Below are 21,320 nucleotides of genomic sequence, written 5' to 3'. Positions count from 1 at the left end.
TGAAAATTGAGATACACGGGCGGTATAGTTTGTTTCACAGGCAGGCTACTCTGCTGACATGCAGACACTGCTCCTAGGCCCTAAACTATTAACTGGATTAGATGCAATGAAAATTGAGATACACAGGCGGAATAGTTTGTTTCACAGGCGGGCTACTCTGCTGAAGTGCAGACACTGCTCCTAGGCCCTAAACTAATAACTGGAATAGATGCAGTGAAAATTGAGATGCACAGGCGGTGTAGTTAGTTTCACTGGCGGGCTACTCTGCTGAAGTGCATACACTGCTCCTAGGCCCTAAACTAATAACTGGATTAGATGCAGTGAAAATAGAGATACACAGGCGGTATAGTTAGTTTCACAGGCGGGCTACTCTGCTGACGTGCAGACACTGCTCCTAGGCCCTAAACTATTAACTGGATTAGATGCAGTGAAAATAGAGATACACAGGCGGTGTAGTTGGTTTGACAGGCGGGCTACTCTGCTGACGGGCAGACACTGCTCCTAGGCCCAAAACTAATGACTGGATTAGATGCAGTGAAAATTGAGATACACAGGCGGTGTAGTAAGTTTCACAGGCGGGCTACTCTGCTGATGTGCAGACACTGCTCCTAGGCCCAAAACAATTAACTGGATTAGATGTAGTAAAAATAGAGATACACAGGCGGTGTAGTTAGTTTCACAGGCGGGCTACTCTGCTGACGTGCAGACACTGCTCCTGGGCCCTAAACTATTAACTGGATTAGATGCAGTGAAAATTGAGATACATAGGCGGTATAGTTTGTTTCACAGGCGGGCTACTCTGCTGACGTGCAGACACTGCTCCTAGGCCCTAAACTATTAACTGGATTAGATGCAATGAAAATTGAGATACACAGGCGGAATAGTTTGTTTCACAGGCGGGCTAATCTGCTGACGTGCAGACACTGCTCCTAGGCCCAAAACCAATAACTGGATTAGATGCAGTGAAAATTGAGATACACAGGTGGAAAAGTTTGTTTCACAGGCGGCCTACTCTGCTGACGTGCAGACTCTGCTCCAAGGCCCTAAACTATTAACTGGATTAGATACACAGACGGTGTAGTTATTTTCACAGGCGGGCTACTCTGCTGATGTGCAGACACTGCTCCTAGGCCCAAAACTAATAACTGATTAGATGCAGTGAAAATTGAGATACACAGGCGGTAAAGTATTTTTCACAGGCAGGCTACTCTGCTGACGTGCAGACTCTGCTCCTAGGCCCTAAACTATTAACTGGATTAGATGCAGTGAAAATAGAGATACACAGGCGGTATAGTTAGTTTCACAGGCGGACTACTCTGCTGACATGCATGCACTGCTCCTAGGCCCTAAACTAGTAACTAGATTAGATGCAGTGAAAATAGAGATACACAGGCGGTGTAGTTGGTTTCACAGGCGGGCTACTCTGCTGACGGGCAGACACTGCTCCTAGGCCCAAAACTAATAACTGGATTAGATGCAGTGAAAATTGAGATACACAGGCGGTATAGTTTGTTTCACAGGCGGGCTACTCTGCTGACGTGCAGACACTGCTCCTAGGCCCAAAACTAATAACTGGATTAGATGCAGTGAAAATTGAGATACACAGGCGGTAAAGTTTGTTTCACAGGCGGCCTACTCTGCTGACATGCATGCACTGCTCCTAGGCCCTAAACTAGTAACTAGATTAGATGCAGTGAAAATAGAGATACACAGGCGGTGTAGTTGGTTTCACAGGCGGGCTACTCTGCTGACGGGCAGACACTGCTCCTAGGCCCAAAACTAATAACTGGATTAGATGCAGTGAAAATTGAGATACACAGGCGGTATAGTTTGTTTCACAGGCGGGCTACTCTGCTGACGTGCAGACACTGCTCCTAGGCCCTAAACTATTAACTGGATTAGATGCAGTGAAAATTGAGATACACAGGCGGTATAGTTTGTTTCACAGGCGGGCTACTCTGCTGACGTGCAGACACTGCTCCTAGGCACTAAACTATTAACTGGATTAGATGCAGTGAAAATTGAGATACACAGGCGGTATAGTTTGTTTCACAGGCGGGCTACTCTGCTGACGTGCAGACTAGGCCCTAAACTATTAACTGGATTAGATGCAATGAAAATTGAGATACACAGGCGGAATAGTTTGTTTCACAGGCGGGCTACTCTGCTGAAGTGCAGACACTGCTCCTAGGCCCTAAACTATTAACTGGATTAGATGCAGTGAAAATTGAGATACACAGGCGGTGTAGTTAGTTTCACTGGCGGGCTACTCTGCTGAAGTGCATACACTGCTCCTAGGCCCTAAACTATTAACTGAATTAGATTGCAGTGAAAATAGAGATACACAGGCGGTGTAGTTAGTTTCACAGGCGGGCTACTCTGCTGACGTGCAGACACTGCTCCTAGGCCCAAAACTAATAACTGGATTAGATGCAGTGAAAATTGAGATACACAGGCGGTAAAGTTTGTTTCACAGGCGGCCTACTCTGCTTACCTGCAGACTCTGCTCCTAGGCCCTAAACTATTAACTGGATTAGATACACAGGCGGTGTAGTTATTTTCACAGGCGGGCTACTCTGCTGACGTGCAGACACTGCTCCTAGGCCCAAAACTAATAACTGGATTAGATGCAGTGAAAATTGAGATACACAGGCGGTAAAGTTTGTTTCACAGGCGGCCTACTCTGCTGACATGCATGCACTGCTCCTAGGCCCTAAACTAGTAACTAGATTAGATGCAGTGAAAATAGAGATACACAGGCGGTGTAGTTGGTTTCACAGGCGGGCTACTCTGCTGACGGGCAGACACTGCTCCTAGGCCCAAAACTAATAACTGGATTAGATGCAGTGAAAATTGAGATACACAGGCGGTATAGTTTGTTTCACAGGCGGGCTACTCTGCTGACGTGCAGACACTGCTCCTAGGCCCTAAACTATTAACTGGATTAGATGCAGTGAAAATTGAGATACACAGGCGGTATAGTTTGTTTCACAGGCGGGCTACTCTGCTGACGTGCAGACACTGCTCCTAGGCACTAAACTATTAACTGGATTAGATGCAGTGAAAATTGAGATACACAGGCGGTATAGTTTGTTTCACAGGCGGGCTACTCTGCTGACGTGCAGACTAGGCCCTAAACTATTAACTGGATTAGATGCAATGAAAATTGAGATACACAGGCGGAATAGTTTGTTTCACAGGCGGGCTACTCTGCTGAAGTGCAGACACTGCTCCTAGGCCCTAAACTAATAACTGGATTAGATGCAGTGAAAATTGAGATACACAGGCGGTGTAGTTAGTTTCACTGGCGGGCTACTCTGCTGAAGTGCATACACTGCTCCTAGGCCCTAAACTATTAAATGAATTAGATGCAGTGAAAATAGAGATACACAGGCGGTGTAGTTAGTTTCACAGGCGGGCTCCTCTGCTGACGTGCAGACACTGCTCCTAGGCCCAAAACTAATAACTGGATTAGATGCAGTGAAAATTGAGATACACAGGCGGTAAAGTTTGTTTCACAAGCGGGCTACTCTGCTGACGTGCAGACTCTGCTCCTAGGCCCTAAACTATTAACTGGATTAGATGCAGTGAAAATAGAGATACACAGGCGGTGTAGTTAGTTTCACTGGCGGGCTACTCTGCTGAAGTGCATACACTTCTCCTAGGCCCTAAACTATTAACTGAATTAGATGCAGTGAAAATAGAGATACACAGGCGGTGTAATTAGTTTCACAGGCGGGCTACTCTGCTGACGTGTAGACACTGCTCCTAGGCCCAAAACTAATAACTGGATTAGATGCAGTGAAAATTGAGATACACAGGCGGTAAAGTTTGTTTCACAGGCGGGCTACTCTGCTGACGTGCAGACTCTGCTCCTAGGCCCTAAACTATTAACTGGATTAGATGCAGTGAAATAGAGATACACAGGCGGTGCAGTTATTTTCACAGGCGGGCTACTCTGCTGACGTGCAGACACTGCTCCTAGGCCCAAAACTAATGACTGATTAGATGCAGTGAAAATTGAGATACACAGGCGGTAAAGTTTTTTTCACAGGCGGGCTACTCTGCTGACGTGCAGACTCTGCTCCTAGGCCCTAAACTATTAACTGGATTAGATGCAGTGAAAATAGAGATACACATGCGGTATAGTTAGTTTCACAGGCAGGCTACTCTGCTGACGTGCAGACACTGCTCCTAGGCCCTAAACTATTAACTGGATTAGATGCAGTGAAATAGAGATACACAGGCGGTGCAGTTATTTTCACAGGCGGGCTACTCTGCTGACGTGCAGACACTGCTCCTAGGCCCAAAACTAATGACTGATTAGATGCAGTGAAAATTGAGATACACAGGCGGTAAAGTTTTTTTCACAGGCGGGCTACTCTGCTGACGTGCAGACATTGCTCCTAGGCCCAAAACTATTAATTGGGTTAGATGCAGTAAAAATTGAGATACACAGGTGGTGTAGCTAGCTTCACAGGCATGCTACTCAGGTGACTATCAGACAATGCTACTAGCCCAAAAGGATGGGCTGAGCTAGATTACACCAAATGCTGTGACAAACACTTGCACAGCACTGGCACAGACCTGCCTGCAAACAGTGCTATGAACTGCTGTAACCTACACTGAAAAGGGCTGATATTACAACTAGTCCCGACTCCTCCCGACTCCCTAAACCTATCTCTCTGACAATTCACTCCAAAAATACACTCTTAGTCTGTATAGTGCCCACAGCAGCAGCGGTGACGTCTAACACTAAGCTGCAGCAGTGAGGAAATGGTGGCGATGGGGCAAATGGCTGGTTCTTATAGGGCATGTGACATACACAGCCAATGACACATGCCCTTGCTTGTGTGCATCACATGCACATTGCTGTGTGTGTGCACTGCTGATAGGCTGAGAGACTGCACCGCCCCACTGTAAATGCGGGGAAAAAAATAAAAAGATCGGCATTATTTCAGCACAGATCTATCCCCCCCGCCCACTATACGCTGAAACAGTCTATTAACAATGATAAACAGTTTTAATGTGTAAATCAAGCTAGGCTTTTGGTGAACAAACAGTTATCGAACAGAAACTCGAACAGCCGAATTCTAAGCAAATTGTTCGGGTTCGTCGAACGACTCGAACACCGCCCAAAACAGCTCGAATTTGAAATTGACGAACAGTTCGACTCGAACACCGCTCATCTCTAGTTGCAATGTCCTATGTGCTTTTGTGATCCAAAGATGAGAACACAGACGTTTATTTATATATTTGCAGAAACCGCATCTGTTTTGACCACACTTATAATTACCTTTACACGACAGCCATCTGCTGTAATTTTTGTTTCCATGAACTTTATCCTAAGTCATGTGACAAAGTTCGTTAAAGGGTCGACAACATTGACCTTTAGGATTGCTACTTCCTATTGGTGGCACCAGGTACGGACTGGGGTTAAAATTCAGTCCTGGCCAGATGGCCAGCTCGACCCTGAGTGGCACTAGAGTTCTAGTCCTCTTCCTCTCTGAAGAGACAATTTGCTTATAAAGTCTCCATCTGATAAGTTCTTTACTACGTGTGGGAGATGACAACTAGCTGTGTGCAGGAGAGAATTACCATTCACTGGTTTTCTATAGAGTTTTGTATCAATTCTGCCAGTGTGTACATTACCTGTGAGAGTGATATCCAAAAACTGTGTTAAATTTGTGTGGCCTTTTACTGTGAATTTGAAATGTATGTTATTCTCATTCATTTATATCATAAGAAAAATAATTAGAAGAAAAAATTAAAATCAGATCATCAATATATCTTGCATAGTATGTGATGTTATTGTGCAGAGAATTGGACGATGAATATAAGGGTATGTGCACACGTTGCGGATTCTCTGCGGATCCGCAGCGTTTTTTGCAGTGCAGAAATGCTGCAGATCCGCAATTGACTTACAGTACAATGTAAATCAATGAGAAAAAAAAAATGCTGTGCACACTTTGCGGAAAATCCGCTGTGGAAACGCTGTGGTTTAAAAGAAGTAGCATGTCACTTCTTTTTTGTGAATCTGCAGTGTTTTTGTACCCATTCCATTATAGAAAACCGCAGGGGTAAAAAACGTGGCAAATCCGCAAAAAAGTAATTAAAGATCTAAAGGCAAGCAAAATGCGGCTACTGACCTGAGCACTGCAGTCGCCTTGTAATACAGTATACTGCAGGGGTGTCAAACTGCATTCCTTGAGGGCTGCAAACAGGTCATGTTTTCAGGATTTCCTTGCATTGCACAGGTGATAATTTAATCACCTGCAGAGAATGATTCCAGCACCTTGTCCAATGCTAAGGAAATCCTGAAAACATGACCTGTTTGCAGCCCTCGAGGAATGCAGTTTGACACCCTTGGTATACTGTATATTAGCAAGTACCACAAAATCCTGCCCCAACACATTGATTGAAATAAAGGTAAAGTGGCTAATCCTACCCACTTTGTTGAACTGGAGGAGAAGAGCATCATACTAACAGATCTGTTATCTACAGTGATTATGCAGCAGCCACTTTGTATTCATTCATGTATAAAGTAAAGAATGTGCTTACCACCCAGAAGAGAAGGGTCTTCCCTACTGTTTCATAATCTTAAGTCCAAGGAGGAACGATACTTTTTGGATCCCGGTCAGACGCCTCTCAATCAGCCAAACCAGATCTCTACTTTGCACTGACGAGGGGCAGTACCCCGAAACACAGTGTCTGCAAATTGAGATTCTGGTTTGGCTATTATCCTAAGTCATGTGACAAGGCTCATTAAAGAGTCGACATTGACTGTTAGGATTGCTACTTCCAATAGGTGGCACTAGAGTTCTAGTCCTCTTCCTCTCTGAAGAGACAATTGGCATAATTGTTAGTCTAAATCATCACCTAGAGGAGAGTCCTGCACAGTTATTTGCACACAGCAAAGGTAATAGGACTAACTAGTGATATGCAATCCCCATTATACAACATGACAAAACATATAATTTGTTGACCTCGTCAGGTCAGAAAATAGCAAATAGTGAGAATTCTTCCCACCTACAGTACGGTAAGCACCGCTAATCTTACTAAATTATGTAATATTCAGCAGAATGTGAGAAACTCTATATGAAAACGTAACCTTTAGGCCATGTTCACACTATGCGGTTTTTACTGCGGAACCGCGGCGATTTTGCCGCTGCGGGTCCGCAGCTGTTTTCCATGCAGGGTACAGTACAATGTTACCCTATGGAAAACAGAAACTGCAGTGCACATGATGCGGAAAAAAACGAAAAAAACTGCGCTGAATTGCTGCGGAAAAAAAGTAGAAGGACCATGTCACTTCTTTGTGCAGAATCACAGCGATTCTGCACCCATAGAAATGCATTGATCTGCTTACTTCCCGCATGGGGCTGTGCCCACCATGCGGGAAGTAATGCGGATAATGTGCAGGTTATACCCGGGGTGGAGGAGAGGAGACTCTCCTCCAGGCCCCGGGAACCATATTTGTATTGAAAAAAAAGAATTAAAATAAAAAATCATGTTATACTCACCTCTGAAGTCTCAGCGCTGCACGCGGCCGTCCGGTCTCAGGTTTGCTATGCGACCAGGACCTTCGGTGACATCGTGGTCACATGACCGTGACGTCACCGAAGGTCCTGGTCGCACAGCATCTTTGGAACCGGACCGCCGCCTGCAGCGCCGAGGAGATCGGGACGTCAGAGGGTGAGTATACCATGATTTTATTATTTTTAACACTACTATTGATGCTGCATATTGCTGCATATGCAGCATCAATAGTAGGGGTAAATCCCGCAGCGGAACCCACAGGACAAACCGCGATAAATCTGCAGGGATAACCGCAGCGGGTTTGCCCTGCAGATTTATCAAATCCGCTGCTGGAGAACCCGCAGGATAAAAAGGAACGTGTGAATGTGGCCTAAATGTAAGAGAAAAAGAGCCACCTCTAAAATAGGGAGGGAACAAGACACCAAGTCAGGGAGAGAAATACTTCTATTTTTCTGGCTCAGGGTCCGTCCTTCCTCATGATTACTATATACAAGATGTATGTGCTGACTTCTCCTGCAGTAAGCGAAACCAGATCAAGCAAAGGACATACACTGTGTTGCAAATTATTATGCAGATTACATTTTTCTCGGATTTTCCTAAATGGTCGGTGCAAATGACAGTCAGTCTAATAAAAGTCATCACCCGTATACATCAAATTTTATTGAAGAAACCTCCCAATGATAACAGTATAATCTCCAAAATGAATAGAAACTCAAAATGCACTGTTCCAAATTATTAGGCACAGTAGAATTTCTAAACATTTGATGTTTTAAAGAACTGAAAATGCTCATTTGTGGAATTTGTAGCATTAGGAGGTCACATTCACTCAATAAAAAAGCTATTTAACTCCAAAACATCCTAGCAGGCCAAGTTACATGTTAACATAGGACCCTTTCTTTGATATCACCTTCACAATTCTTGCATTCTTGAGTTTTTGGAGAGTTTCTGCTTGTACGTCTTTGCATGAAGTCAGAATAGCCTCCCAGAGCTGCCTCCCACTCTCATAGATCTTGTGCTGGATGATTCTCCAAAGGTTTTCTATAGGGTTGAGGTCAGGTGAAGATGGTGGCCACACCATGAGTTTATCTCCTTTTATGCCCATAGCAGCCAATGACTCAGAGGTATTCTTTGCAGCATGAGATGGTGCATTGTCATGCATGAAGATGACTTTGCTCCTGAAGGCACGTTTCTGCTTTTAGACCATGGAACAAAGTTCTCAGTCAGAAACGCTATTTACTTTACAGAGGTCATTTTCACATCTTCAGGAACCTTAAAGGGCCCCACCAGCTGTTTCCCCATGAGTCCAGGCCAAAACATGACTCCTCCACCTCCTTCCTGACATCGCAGCCTTGTTGCGACATGGTGGCCGTCCACCAACCATCCACTACTCCATTCATCTGGACCATCCAGGGCTGCTCGACACTCATCAGTAAACAAGACTGTTTGAAAATTAGTATTCATGTATGTCTGGGCCCACTGCAACCATTTCTGCTCATGAACACTGTTTAGGGGTGGCCGAATAGTAGGTTTTTGCACCACAGCAAGCTTTTGAAGGATCATACACCTTGAGGTTCGAGGGACTCCAGAGGCACCAGCAGCTTCAAATAACTGTTTGCTGTTTTGCAATGGTATTTTGGCAGCTGCTCTCTTAATCCAATGAATTTGTCTGGCAGAAACCTTCCTCATTATGCCTTTATCTGCATGAACTCTGTCTGTGCTCTGTTTGAGTCACAAATCTCTTCACAGTATGATAATCACAAAGTTTTTGTGAAGTATCTAATTTTTTCATACCTTGTCCAAGGCATTGGACTATTTAACGCTTTTCAGCAGCAGAGAGATCTTTTTTATTTCTCATATTGCTTGAAACCTTTGGCCTGCTTAATAATGTGGAACATCATTTTTAAGTAGTTTTCCTTTAATTAGAATCACCTGGAAAACTAATTATCACATATGTTTAAGATTGATTTCAGTTATCTATTGAACCCTGAGACTCAATACCATCCACAAGTTTATTTGAAAAACAAAACAATTAAATCTTTATGAAACTTAAATCCAAATTGCATAATAATTTGGAACACAGTGTATATCATGAGGTGGAACAAATATTGACCAGCAAGGTATAACAACATTCAACATATTCCACCCAGTAATAAAAAGAGGAAAAAATATCTAAATGTGCTTGAGTCCATGGGATAATAGATCAGACATTTCAGGTAATCTTCATCAATAATATACTTTAAACTTGACCATGCCACCTAGGTATTAAATTTTCTTGAACTAATGAGTGTTATTCCACTGAACGTAACATATTCACTTGTTTTCTGTCATCTTTGAAGTATAAACCAAGATAAATCCACAATGTCTTCACCTACAACTGAAGATGGAATGCACAGTTATGAACCAGTACCATGCAATATAATTCTGCCCAAAGACGATGTGGTGCCAGAAAACATGCAACCCATCTCCTGTGGACCTAATGTTCACCCTGTTCCTCCAGTGGTTGCCCCTACTGTGCCCCAAGGCATGCTATCAACAGCAATGCATCAGAAATTTGTAAAGGAGAAAACCCAAGAACTTGCAGTAAGTAGCAAAGGTTAGATCTTCTGCTGGTCGTCAGGGAAGAGTACATGTTACAGGTCATCAAAAAACATTGAAGACATAAACATCTGTGTCATGCTCAACCTCTCTAAGACTTTGCATTTTAGGGTGAAAGCAGCCCTAAAGAGCCTTGCAAAAGTGTTCACCCCTTGGCTTTTTACTTATTTTGTTACATAACCTATGTTTAAATATTTTTGCAATCCAATTTGTGTGTGATGCATCAGCTCTAAATAGTCTAAGTTGGTGAAGTTAAGTGAGAAATATATAGGCACAAATTAAATTCATGGGAATAGATAGATAGATGTCCCCAACAGTCCCATGTAACATCACAGATCATGCAGTGATCACTTTCTTAGAACTGCAGATGACACTTACTACATTATCTGTACTCAGAGAGTGAACACTGTGTTTTACATGTAGAGATGAGCGAATGTTTCAATGTTCGGTTTGGCTCACGATCCCCGAATTTGTAACATTTGCTGATTTAATCGTAGATTAAATCACCGTATATAGTCGAATATACACAGCACAAAAGCGTGTGACAGCGTGGTAAACATCAGCGTAGTGCTTCTGGAATCATCCCAGATGGTCAGAGAACCACGGTTCCCACACTGTCAGAAGACAGCGTAAGTGCTCAGCTGTGATCGGAGGTAAAAAGTTTTCGTCTGGTCACTGGTGTCAGCTGATAGGATTACAGCTCGAATCAGCTGACACTTGCTGCCGCTAATAACAGTGAGAGCAGGAGCGGCAGATGGAAGTATTCAACAGCCAATCCTGCACTGTAAATAAATAGTTTAAAAAAAAACCTGTGTGGGTTCCCCTGTATTTTTGATAACCAGCCAGGCAAAACTCACGGCTTGGGGCTGCAACCCTCAGCTGTCAGTTTCAGCAAGGATGGTTATCAAGAATAGAGGGGTCTCCACACCTCTAAATAAATAAATAATTAAAAAACGGCTTGGGGTCCCCCCATTTTTGACAACCAGCCTTGCTAAAGCAGACAGCTGGGGGCTGGTATTCTCAGGTTGGTAAGGGGCCATGGATATTGGCCCCCCACAGCCTAAAAATAGCAGCCTATCTATCTATCTATCTATCTATCTAGTATAAATACACATATATACAGTATATATTTGTGTGTGTGTGTCACTGACATCTAATATACAATACATACATACAGTGTGAATATATATATATATATATATATATATATATATATATATAGTAAAGCTGCAGTAGCATCGTACGCAGTGAAGAACCAGTGACCCACAAATTCAAACACAAAAGTCTCTTTCAATGTGTTTCTTCACAGCATTAAAGTCCAATTCACATAAATGCATATAACTTCAGTGGATATTATCAGTGACCAGTTTACACCAGTTCAAAGCAATACATATCACATGGCTTTAGATTTGCGGTCCCTAAACAGGCCAGACTTCCCTTGTCCAGTTTCCCTGGGCAACCGCACGCCAACTCACAGTCTCTATACGTCTCCGTACACACAGCCTCATATGTTGCAGACACTACTCACGCCAGCCCTCCTCTGACTAGTTCTCGTGGGTGTCCTGCATCGTCGTATCACAGTCTCTAACAGACTCATTACTCACAAAGTCGTACACAGTTCAGGATATCCTCCGGATAGCAGCCGGGCACTATATCCACTTGTTTGCAATTGTTACACATGGTAGTCCTCTTTCGGGTACAGGACATCCACCTCCGGGCACAGGACTGTCCACATCCGACTCCTTCGGGTACAGGACATCCACCTCCGGGCACAGGACTGTCCACATCTGACACCAGTACCATGGACGACTTGCATCTCTATGTATGCTGTGGGTGCCAGGCTATTCAGCTGCCCTGGGTGCTGGCTCTGCTGGCCTTTGCCTCCATGCACTTGGCAGACCAGCACACACCAGACTGACACTGACATACACCTGGCCTCTCCTGGCCAGACACCTGACACACCCATACCCCTTACTGCAGGGCTTTTAAACACACACAAACCTGCGGCCTTCAGCCACCTGGAAAACCCGGACCGGAGATCCGTGACTCTCATGCATACCTATGGACTTCATCCGTCTGCATGCACATTCTGGGGGGAACAAACAGCGCCCCCTAGCTGTATCAGAGGCCACAGCCTCACAATATATATATATATATATATATATATGTATATATATATACTGTATATATATATATATATATATATATATATATATATATACATATATATATATATATATATATATATATATATATATATATATATATATATATATATATATATATATATATATATATATACATGCAGTTTTGGCAAAAATTAAGAGACCACTGTAAAATTTTCAGGTAATCTGATTTTTATTTTTGAGTAAAATGTAAATTGTTCTTTTATTCTACACCATGTTCCAAATTATTGTGCAAATTATATTTTTCTTGGATTTTCCTAAAATGTCGGTGCAAATGACAGTCAGTCTAATAAAAGTCATCACCCGTTAGGGTATACATCACATTTTATTGAAGAAACCTCCCCTTGATAACAGCATAATCTCCAAAATGAATAAAAACTCAAAATGCACTGTTCCAAATTATTAGGCACAGTAGAATTTCTAAACACTTGATATGTTTTAAAGAACTGAAAATGCTCATTTGTGGAATTTGCAGCATTAGGAGGTCACATTCACTGAACAAAAAAAGCTATTTAACTCCAAAACCTACTAACAGGCCAAGTTACATGTTAACATAGGAAGCCAGGCCTTCTTTGATATCACCTTCACAATTCTTGCATCCATTGAACTTGTGAGTTTTTGGAGAGTTTCTGCTTGTATTTCTTTGCATGAAGTCAGCATAGCCTCCCAGAGCTGCCTCCCACCCTCATAGATCTTTTGCATGATGATACTCCAAAGGTTTTCTATAGGGTTGAGGTCAGGGGAAGATGGTGGCCACACCATGAGTTTAGCTCCTTTTATGCCCATAGCAGCCAATGACTCAGAGGTATTCTTTGCAGCATGAGATGGTGCATTGTCATGCATGAAGATGATTTTGCTCCTGAAGGCACGTTTCTGCTTTTTATACCATGGAAGAAAGTTGTCAGTCAGAAACTTTATATACTTTGCAGAGGTCATTTTCACACCTTCAGGAACCTTAAAGGGCCCTACCAGCTGTTTCCCCATGATTCCGGCCCAAAACATGACTCCTCCACCTCCTTGCTGATGTCACAGCCTTGTTGGGACATGGTGGCCATCCACCAACCATCCACTACTCCATCCATCTGGACCATCCAGGGTTGCACGACACTCATCAGTAAACAAGACTGTTTGAAAATTAGTATTCATGTATGTCTGGGCACACTGAAACCGTTTCTGCTTGTGAACACTGTTTAGGGGTGGCCGAATAGTAGGTTTATGAACAAAAGCAAGCCTTTGAAGGATCCTACACCTTGAAGTTCGAGGGACTCCAGAGGCACCAGCAGCTTCAAATATCTGTTTGCTGGTTTGTAATGGCTTTTTAGCAGCTGCTCTCTTAATCCGATGAACTTGCCTGGCAGAAACCTTCCTCATTATGCCTTTATGAGCACGAACACCTCTGTGCTCAGATTCAGGCACAAATCTCTTAACAGTACGATGATCACGCTTAAGTTTTCGGGAAATATCTAATGTTTTCATCCCTTGACCAAGGCATTGCACTATTTGATGCTTTTCGGCAGCAGAGACATCCTTTTTCTTTCCCATGTTACTTGAAAACGGTGGCCTGCTTAATAATGTGGAACATCATTTTTAAGTATTTTTCCTTTAATTAGAATTGTCAAGGTAAAAATATATGTCTTTATACACTTTTGTACTTTTATATATTCTTATGCTGTGAAACAATAAGTTTTTCCTTCATGCTTGCTAATGCATATGTAATTGTATTTAAGATGGCTGCCAGTATTCACCTTTGCCTTAGTTTTTGTTCTTGCCAAGAATCTACTTTCGTTTCTGAAGCTAAAGTATCGTTTCTGGAGAAATGGAAACTTAAAGTGACGTGGAGGAAGGAGGATCCATCATATGACGTCAGACCAACCAGAAGGACTGAATACTAGATACATTGCTTAAACCCTGCCTATCCCCGCCCTCTGCACACCTTCCCCCAATAGATCATATAATGTTGTGTATCAGGAAATAAAGTTCAGTTGCTGTGACGTTCCCACTACGTGTGGAAGTACGAGCATGCAATGATTTTGAACCAGCATTTTGTCTGACTCATCCTTCACTCCGGTACCAATGCTCTTAATCTGATTTGGAATGACTGGTGGATGAAGGGTATTGTCGTGACGACCCCGACAGAATCACCTGGAAAACTAATTATCACTTGTGTTTAAGATTGATTTCAGTGATCCATTGAGCCCTGAGAAACAATAGCATCCATGAGTTTATTTGAAAAACAAAGCAATTACCGTATATACTCGAGTATAGGCTGAGATTTTCAGCCCATTTTTGGGGGCTGAAAGTCCCCCTCTCGGCTTATACTCGAGTCATACCCGGGGTCGGCAGGGAAGGGGGAGCGGGGGCTGTGTAATTATACTTACCTACTCCTGGCGCGGTCCCTGCACGTCCCTGCTTCTTCCAGCGCTGCATATTCTTCCTGTACTGAGCGGTCACATGGTACCGCTCATTACAGTAATGAATATGCGGCTCCACCTCCCATAGGGGTGGAGCCGCATATTCATTACTGTAATGAGCGGTAACGGTGACCGCTCAGTACAGGAAGAATATGCAGCGCCAGGAGAAGCAGGGACTGCACCGCACCAGGAGCAGGTAAGTATACCGGGAGGGGGAGCGCAGCGCTGCGCGATATTTTCCTCTCCTCATTCCAGTGCAGCTCCGTCATCAGCGTCCTCTGGCTGTGACGCTCAGGTCAGAGGGCATGATGACGTGGTCAGTGCGCGCCCTCTGCTGAACGTCAGTGCTAGACGGAGCCGCACCCAAACGAGGAGCAGGTGAAAGTGCCGGGGTCCTGAGCGATGGAGAGGTGAGTATGTGATTTTTTTTAAAGTCATTAAGTTTTCCCAGTTTTTTGTTGCAAAATTAGGGGGGTCAGCTTATACTTGAGTATATACGGTAAATCTTTATGACACTTAAATCCAATTTGCATAATAATTTGAAACACAGTGTAGATACTCTTTGTTTGTATGTTCACATTATAACTTCTATTTAATACAGTGTTGAAAGCATTTGATTGACTATATTCCCCTATCACAGACATTTGTGCTGATGACCTGGCCTCCCACTTTATAGAGAAAATAGATAACATCCGTCAGGATATCCGCTCCCAGCCACCAATTTCAGTGACTCCCATCCCTCCCTGCATTTTCCCTGGCTCACTCGCCACATTTGATCCCATCACAGAAGAAGTCTCCAGGCTCCTCTCTTCTTCTCGTTCAACTACATGCACTACTGACCCCATTCCCTCTCATCTCCTCCAGTCTTTCTCTCCAGTACTCAAAATTGACCTAACTACAATCTTTAATCTCTCCCTCTCCTCAGGCATTTTCCCATCCTCCTTCAAACACTCTATCATTACTCCATTATTAAGGAAACCCGCTCTCAACCCATCCGGCACAAAAAACTACCAGTCTCCAATCTCCCCTTGATCTCTAAACTTTTTGATGATATTCTAATTTTGTGAGAATCACCTGTATATTCTTAAAGAGTCACTCTCATTTTAATATTTATTGATCAATCATCAATTTTGCAAGAGAAAGTAGCAGATTTATGTAATAAAATATATTACAAAGTTGCATATTTTCATGTGCACTATTGCTTTACCGAATACATATTAAAATTACAGTGACTCTTTAAGGAATACACTCAGTTTTCAATTCTGAGGTAAAATCTGTATCAGGGAAGACACTTTCCAATTACTGAGATAGGAGATGGCAGCCGCTATCTTACTGATAAGATTCTATCTAGATAGGAGGGGGAGGAGGAGGGTGGAGCTCGGCCTCTAACTCCTCCCTCCTACCGTCTACATAGAAGTGTATCCATGGCACTGTAAAAAGGTAAGTGGATTCAACAGCACAGAGGATGAGGACACAGTGGTAGTTTAACCAACAAATATTTATTTGATTAATGAGTATAAATGGTGCGGACTACGCAGTAAGTGGTATCGTAAGTGAGGTCACCGAGTTTCATCAGCTAGCTCTCTTAGCTCTGGTCTCTCAACTCCTTTTCTAGCTACCTAGCTCTTGTCACTCACCCATGATTTTGGTTGCTCAATTCTTCACTCACGTCTAATCAATAAACTCTTCACTTCGGTCTGGTCACTTGAAATGGCGGCCATAAGCCAACCTCGCAGCAGCAGCAGCATGCATCTGGTCCCGCTACCGGTTTGGGTGCCAACTCCTCTCCTTCACTGCCCTCTTGAGCCCTCTATAATTAACATCTGCGCCACAGCTGTCTTCCAATCTGGTGTCTCCTCCAATCTCTTCCCTTCAGGAATCAGGCTCTTCAATATGCAGTTCCACTGATGCGCCGAATAGCAGACATCCTGGAATAGATGAACTGTGGAAATATTCCCTTTGTCTATCTCATTACAGCAACTGACATCTTCTATCTCAGTAATGCAAAATTCTGCCTTCACTCGATGCAGATTTTACTTTGGATTTGAAAATGTTGAAAATGACTGATCAATTCTGGAAGAGAAAAAAGCAGATATATTACAAAATTGCTTACTTTTCTGTACTGCTGATTAATAAAATCAACATTAAAATGCTATTTAAGGTATTCTTCATATGCCCTGGTGATTCCTAAATAGGAAAAACCAGAACCGGTGTGATCAGTGGTCCATGTGCTATCCGTGTGTTTGTGTGTGACATCCGTGTGTCCATGTGCTGTCCGCATCCAGGTGTCCTTGTGCTGTCAGTGTGACCCTTATGCAGAGATATGGGAGCAGAACCGAGCTTACTACAGAGATATGGGAACAGAACAGAGCTTGCTACAGAGATATGTGAGCAGAACAGAGCTTACTACAGAGATTTGGGAGCACAACCGAGCTTACTACAGAGATAAGGGAACAGAACAGACCTTACTATAGAGATATGGGAGCAGAACCGAGCTTACTGCAGAGATATGGGAACAGAACCGAGCTTACTGCAGAGATATGGGAGCAGAACCGAGCTTACTGCAGAGATATAGGAGCAGAACCGAGCTTACTACAGAGATAGGGGAGCAGAACTGAGCTTACTGCAGAGATATGGGACAAGAACCGAGCTTACTACAGAGATATGGCAGCAGAACCAAGCTTACTGCAGAGATATGTGAGCAGAACCGAGATTACTACAGACATAAGGGAGCAGAACCGAGCTTAATAAGTCTACTACATGGAACCAAGCCTGCTACATAGAAACTGGAGCAGAACCGAGATTACGACATACATACAGTACTATAATCTAGATTACTACATTGATACAGTACTAGAACCAAGCTTACTTAGATATGATGCCATAACAGAGCATACTTACAAACATACATACAACAATACAGCTACACAGAGCCTAGTACTATCACCACTACACAGTGAATACATAATGTAACGAGGTCTACTGTGCTGTAGTAGCTCTTTCAGCACCCCCCGTGTTTCAGGAGGTCCACTCTGCTTTTGCTGGATTCTGAATGAAGGACGCTGGCTGGAATTCCTTGATTACGTGAGAGCATATAAAAGCTGACTGCTACTCCACGTATTTCCAGTCTAAAAGAACACACTTTATTGACAGCACACAGAATATATAACACAGATACACAGGGCAGGCCAATAGAAAAAGCAGGCCAGACATACATTACAATAGCCGCAGGGGGCCGGAGCCTGCTGATATTTACTGTGGGAATTACAAAGGTGGGGGAGGTCAGAAGGAGAATATCTTGTTGACCAGGGGCGCAGCCTGTGGACTGATGCATTTCACATGGAACCTATTATACATAATATATACTGCATAACATATTCTTGGTGCTGGGGGTTCTGTAACACGGCTCCCCTTTTCAGCGACGCGATCGGCATACACAGTCTGATCCTTAACGGATCGGTTTGGGGATGACCGAAGTTTATGGGGTTGGTACAAGTTCCGTTTGTCGACTTAGTCCATCGGCATTACCGTTTTGTTTGCCGGGTCTGTAGTGGATGGTGAAGTCCAGAGGTTGTAGGGCTAAACTCCACCACAGCAATCTGGCGTTGTCTCCGGAGACCCGATTAAGCCAGACTAGGGGATTATGGTCCGTTAGGAGGGAAAACTGTCGGCCATACAAATATGGTTGTAACTTTTTGAGTGCCCATACTATTGCCAGGCACTCCTTCTCGATGGCCGCATAGCTCACTTCACGGGGCAGTAGTTTCCGACTCAGGTAAGCTACCGGGTGTTCTTGGCCGTCCGGCCCGACTTGGTTTAATACTGCCCCCAATCCAAACATAGAAGCGTCTGTGTGAACAAGGAAACGTTTGGTTGGATCGGGTGCGGCCAATACAGGGGTATTGGTGAGGGCGTCCTTTAGCTGGTGGAAGGCTTCTTCACACTCTGGGGTCCAGGTTACCTGGCGGGGTTGGTTCTTACGGGTCAGATCAGTGAGGGGCTTGGCCACGCTGCTGTAATTGGGAACGAATTTCCTATAATACCCCGCTGTCCCTAGAAACACCATGACCTGGGTTTTAGTGCGTGGGGTGGGCCATTTGGCTATGGCCTCAATCTTGGCTGGTTCTGGTCTCTGTTTCCCACTTCCCACCCAATGCCCTAAATACTGAACCTCTGCTTTGCCCACGTGACACTTGTTTGGGTTCAGGGTGATTCCGGCCTTGTGGATCCTGTCTAATACTGTCTCTAGGTGATTTAGATGCTCTTCCCATGTCGCGCTGTAGATGGCGATGTCATCCAGGTAAGCACACGCATAGTCCTGGAGACCATCCAGACGCCGGTCAGCCAGCCTCTGGAAGGTCGCCGGGGCAGTCTTCATCCCGAATGGCATAACTCGAAACTGGAATAAGCCAAACGGGGTGACAAATGCCGACTTGGGAATAGCATCAGAACTAAGGGGAATCTGCCAGTAGCCTTTGCCCCTGCCAGCCAGTCTAACAAGTCATCCACACGCAGCATGGGATACGCATCCGTCACTGTTTTCTCATTGAGCTTATGATAGTCTACACAAAACCGTGTAGTCCCATCCTTCTTGGGCACTAACACTACGGGGGATGCCCAGGGACTATCTGACTCTTCAATGACCCCTAAACGCAACATCTCTTGTATCTCTTGTCGCATCCCTTCTCGTGCAGACTCAGGGATGCGGAAGGGGGGATGTCGCAGGGGGGTCTGATCCTGGGTCTCAACCTTGTGTTGTGCCTGGTGAATGTACCCGGGTTTCCCCGAAAACATCCTCTGTCGCTGCCTCAACAACTCCTCCGCCTGCTGTCTCTCCCGGGGACCTAAGTCTTCACCCCAGTGTACCTGGTCCCATGTTTTAGACTGAGTCCTTTCCCCTAAGACATCAGGCAAGGGAAGTCCGGCTAAATCCTCTGCTTCAGGGGCACAGATGGCCACTACCTCTTCAGGGCACTCCCGATAGGGCTTCAGCATATTCACGTGGAACATGCGGATAACCCTGGGGTCGTCACAATCGGCGACATTATAGGTGGTGTCGGCTATTTTCCCCACTATCTGGTACAGCCTGGGTCAGCTCCTGTAGGCGGTCCCAGAATTCCAGCACATAGGGTACAATAGGTACCCCTTCTATGATGCCCTCCCCTTCCCAGTGTTCTAGCACTAAGTCTATGGGTCCCCTTACCCGTCTCCCGTATACCAGTTCGAATGGGGAGAACCCCGTGGATTCTTGGGGCACCTCTCGATAGGCAAACAGGAGGTGAGGCAAGAATTTCTCCCAGTCCCTGTAGGTCCTGGTAAAAGTCCCAATGAGTTGTTTTAACATTCCGTTAAAGCGTTCACATTGGTTTGCGGGTGGTACGGGGCGCTTCTAATGGACTTTACGCCGCACAGCTTCCACAGTTGGTTGGTCACCTCTGCTGTAAACTGGGTACCCTGGTCTGAGATAATCTCCCGGGGAAATCCAACCCGTGAGAAATGAACATCATGACGTGTCCATTAACTGATCAATATTTCTGCATTGATGACAATTTATTTTCTTAACCTAAACCACATTTTGGAGGGTTTCAGCTTTCAAAAGAATAATTTATACAACCAATGGATGAATTTAACGTCAGGTTATAACCTTTTATTTTTATTTACATAACATGGATAAGCGACATAACTTCTGTCAGGGAGTGTACACCTTTTACAACTTGTATACTACAATACTGATCATTAATTTAAAAAAGCACAATACTAAGTGCCATTGTATACAGGAACTCTGTATTTACTGTCAGTGTAAAGATAATACAGTGATCACTGGTGACATTATACACAGGAGATCTGTATAAGGTGTTGGTGTACAAGTAATACAGTGATCACCACTGCCAGTGACATTATACACAGGAGCTTTGTATATAATATACAGTGTATAGTGTCAGTGTATAGGTAATACACTGACTCACTAGTGATGTCTCTAGCTGAAGTCCTTCATCTTTGCTTTTCATTTTCATCCAGCACAGACCGCCGTCACTTCTTCCAGCCAGGACTTGTCTCTGCACAAAATAACACAGTTACCTAGAGCACGGCTTCCAGAGCACATTCCCCACTTTTTCCCTTTCTTCTACACTACACATCTGAATACAGAGGTGCACCCAAAATCAATATATAATTGATTATTATGCAACCTCATAGATTGTAAGCTTGCGAGAAGGGCCCTCATTCATTTTGGTATCTGTTGATCTATGTGTTTATTGTCCCCTCTAAAATGTAAAGTGTTGCAGAAAATGTTGGCACTATAGAAATAAATTATAATTATTATTATTAACCCACCATTCCAAATATAAATTATAATCCACCACTGTGCACCCACTAACTATAAATAGCCACTTTCCCCATTTAATATATAAATTAATTAGCACCTCTACTCTTTCCCCCAATTCATTACCAGTCACTTCATCCTCAACGCCTCCCAATATGTACCTACCACTCTAACCCTAACCCCGATTCATTATAGTTACATGCCCCTCCTGCCCCAATTCATTGTCATGTCTTTCTCTCCCACCCTCTATTCATTATCAACTGCTCT

The 21,320-nt window shown here is 43.9% G+C and overlaps 1 long non-coding RNA gene across 1 annotated transcript in view; it reads left to right on the top strand.

Moving 5' to 3' along the window:
• LOC138667664 (uncharacterized) overlaps positions 1-14,301 on the top strand; it is a 32,263-nt gene extending 17,962 nt beyond the window's left edge. Inside the window, exons 2-3 of the long non-coding RNA XR_011318875.1 lie at positions 9,876-10,119; positions 14,048-14,301. This is a non-coding gene — a long non-coding RNA (uncharacterized lncRNA). The remainder of the gene's footprint in view (positions 1-9,875; positions 10,120-14,047) is intronic.
• Positions 14,302-21,320: the final 7,019 nt, after the last annotated feature.

This window comes from Ranitomeya imitator, chromosome 2, assembly GCF_032444005.1.
Source record: "Ranitomeya imitator isolate aRanImi1 chromosome 2, aRanImi1.pri, whole genome shotgun sequence".
Taxonomy (NCBI): domain Eukaryota; kingdom Metazoa; phylum Chordata; class Amphibia; order Anura; family Dendrobatidae; genus Ranitomeya; species Ranitomeya imitator.
This window is presented reverse-complemented; position numbering and strand designations above follow the sequence as displayed.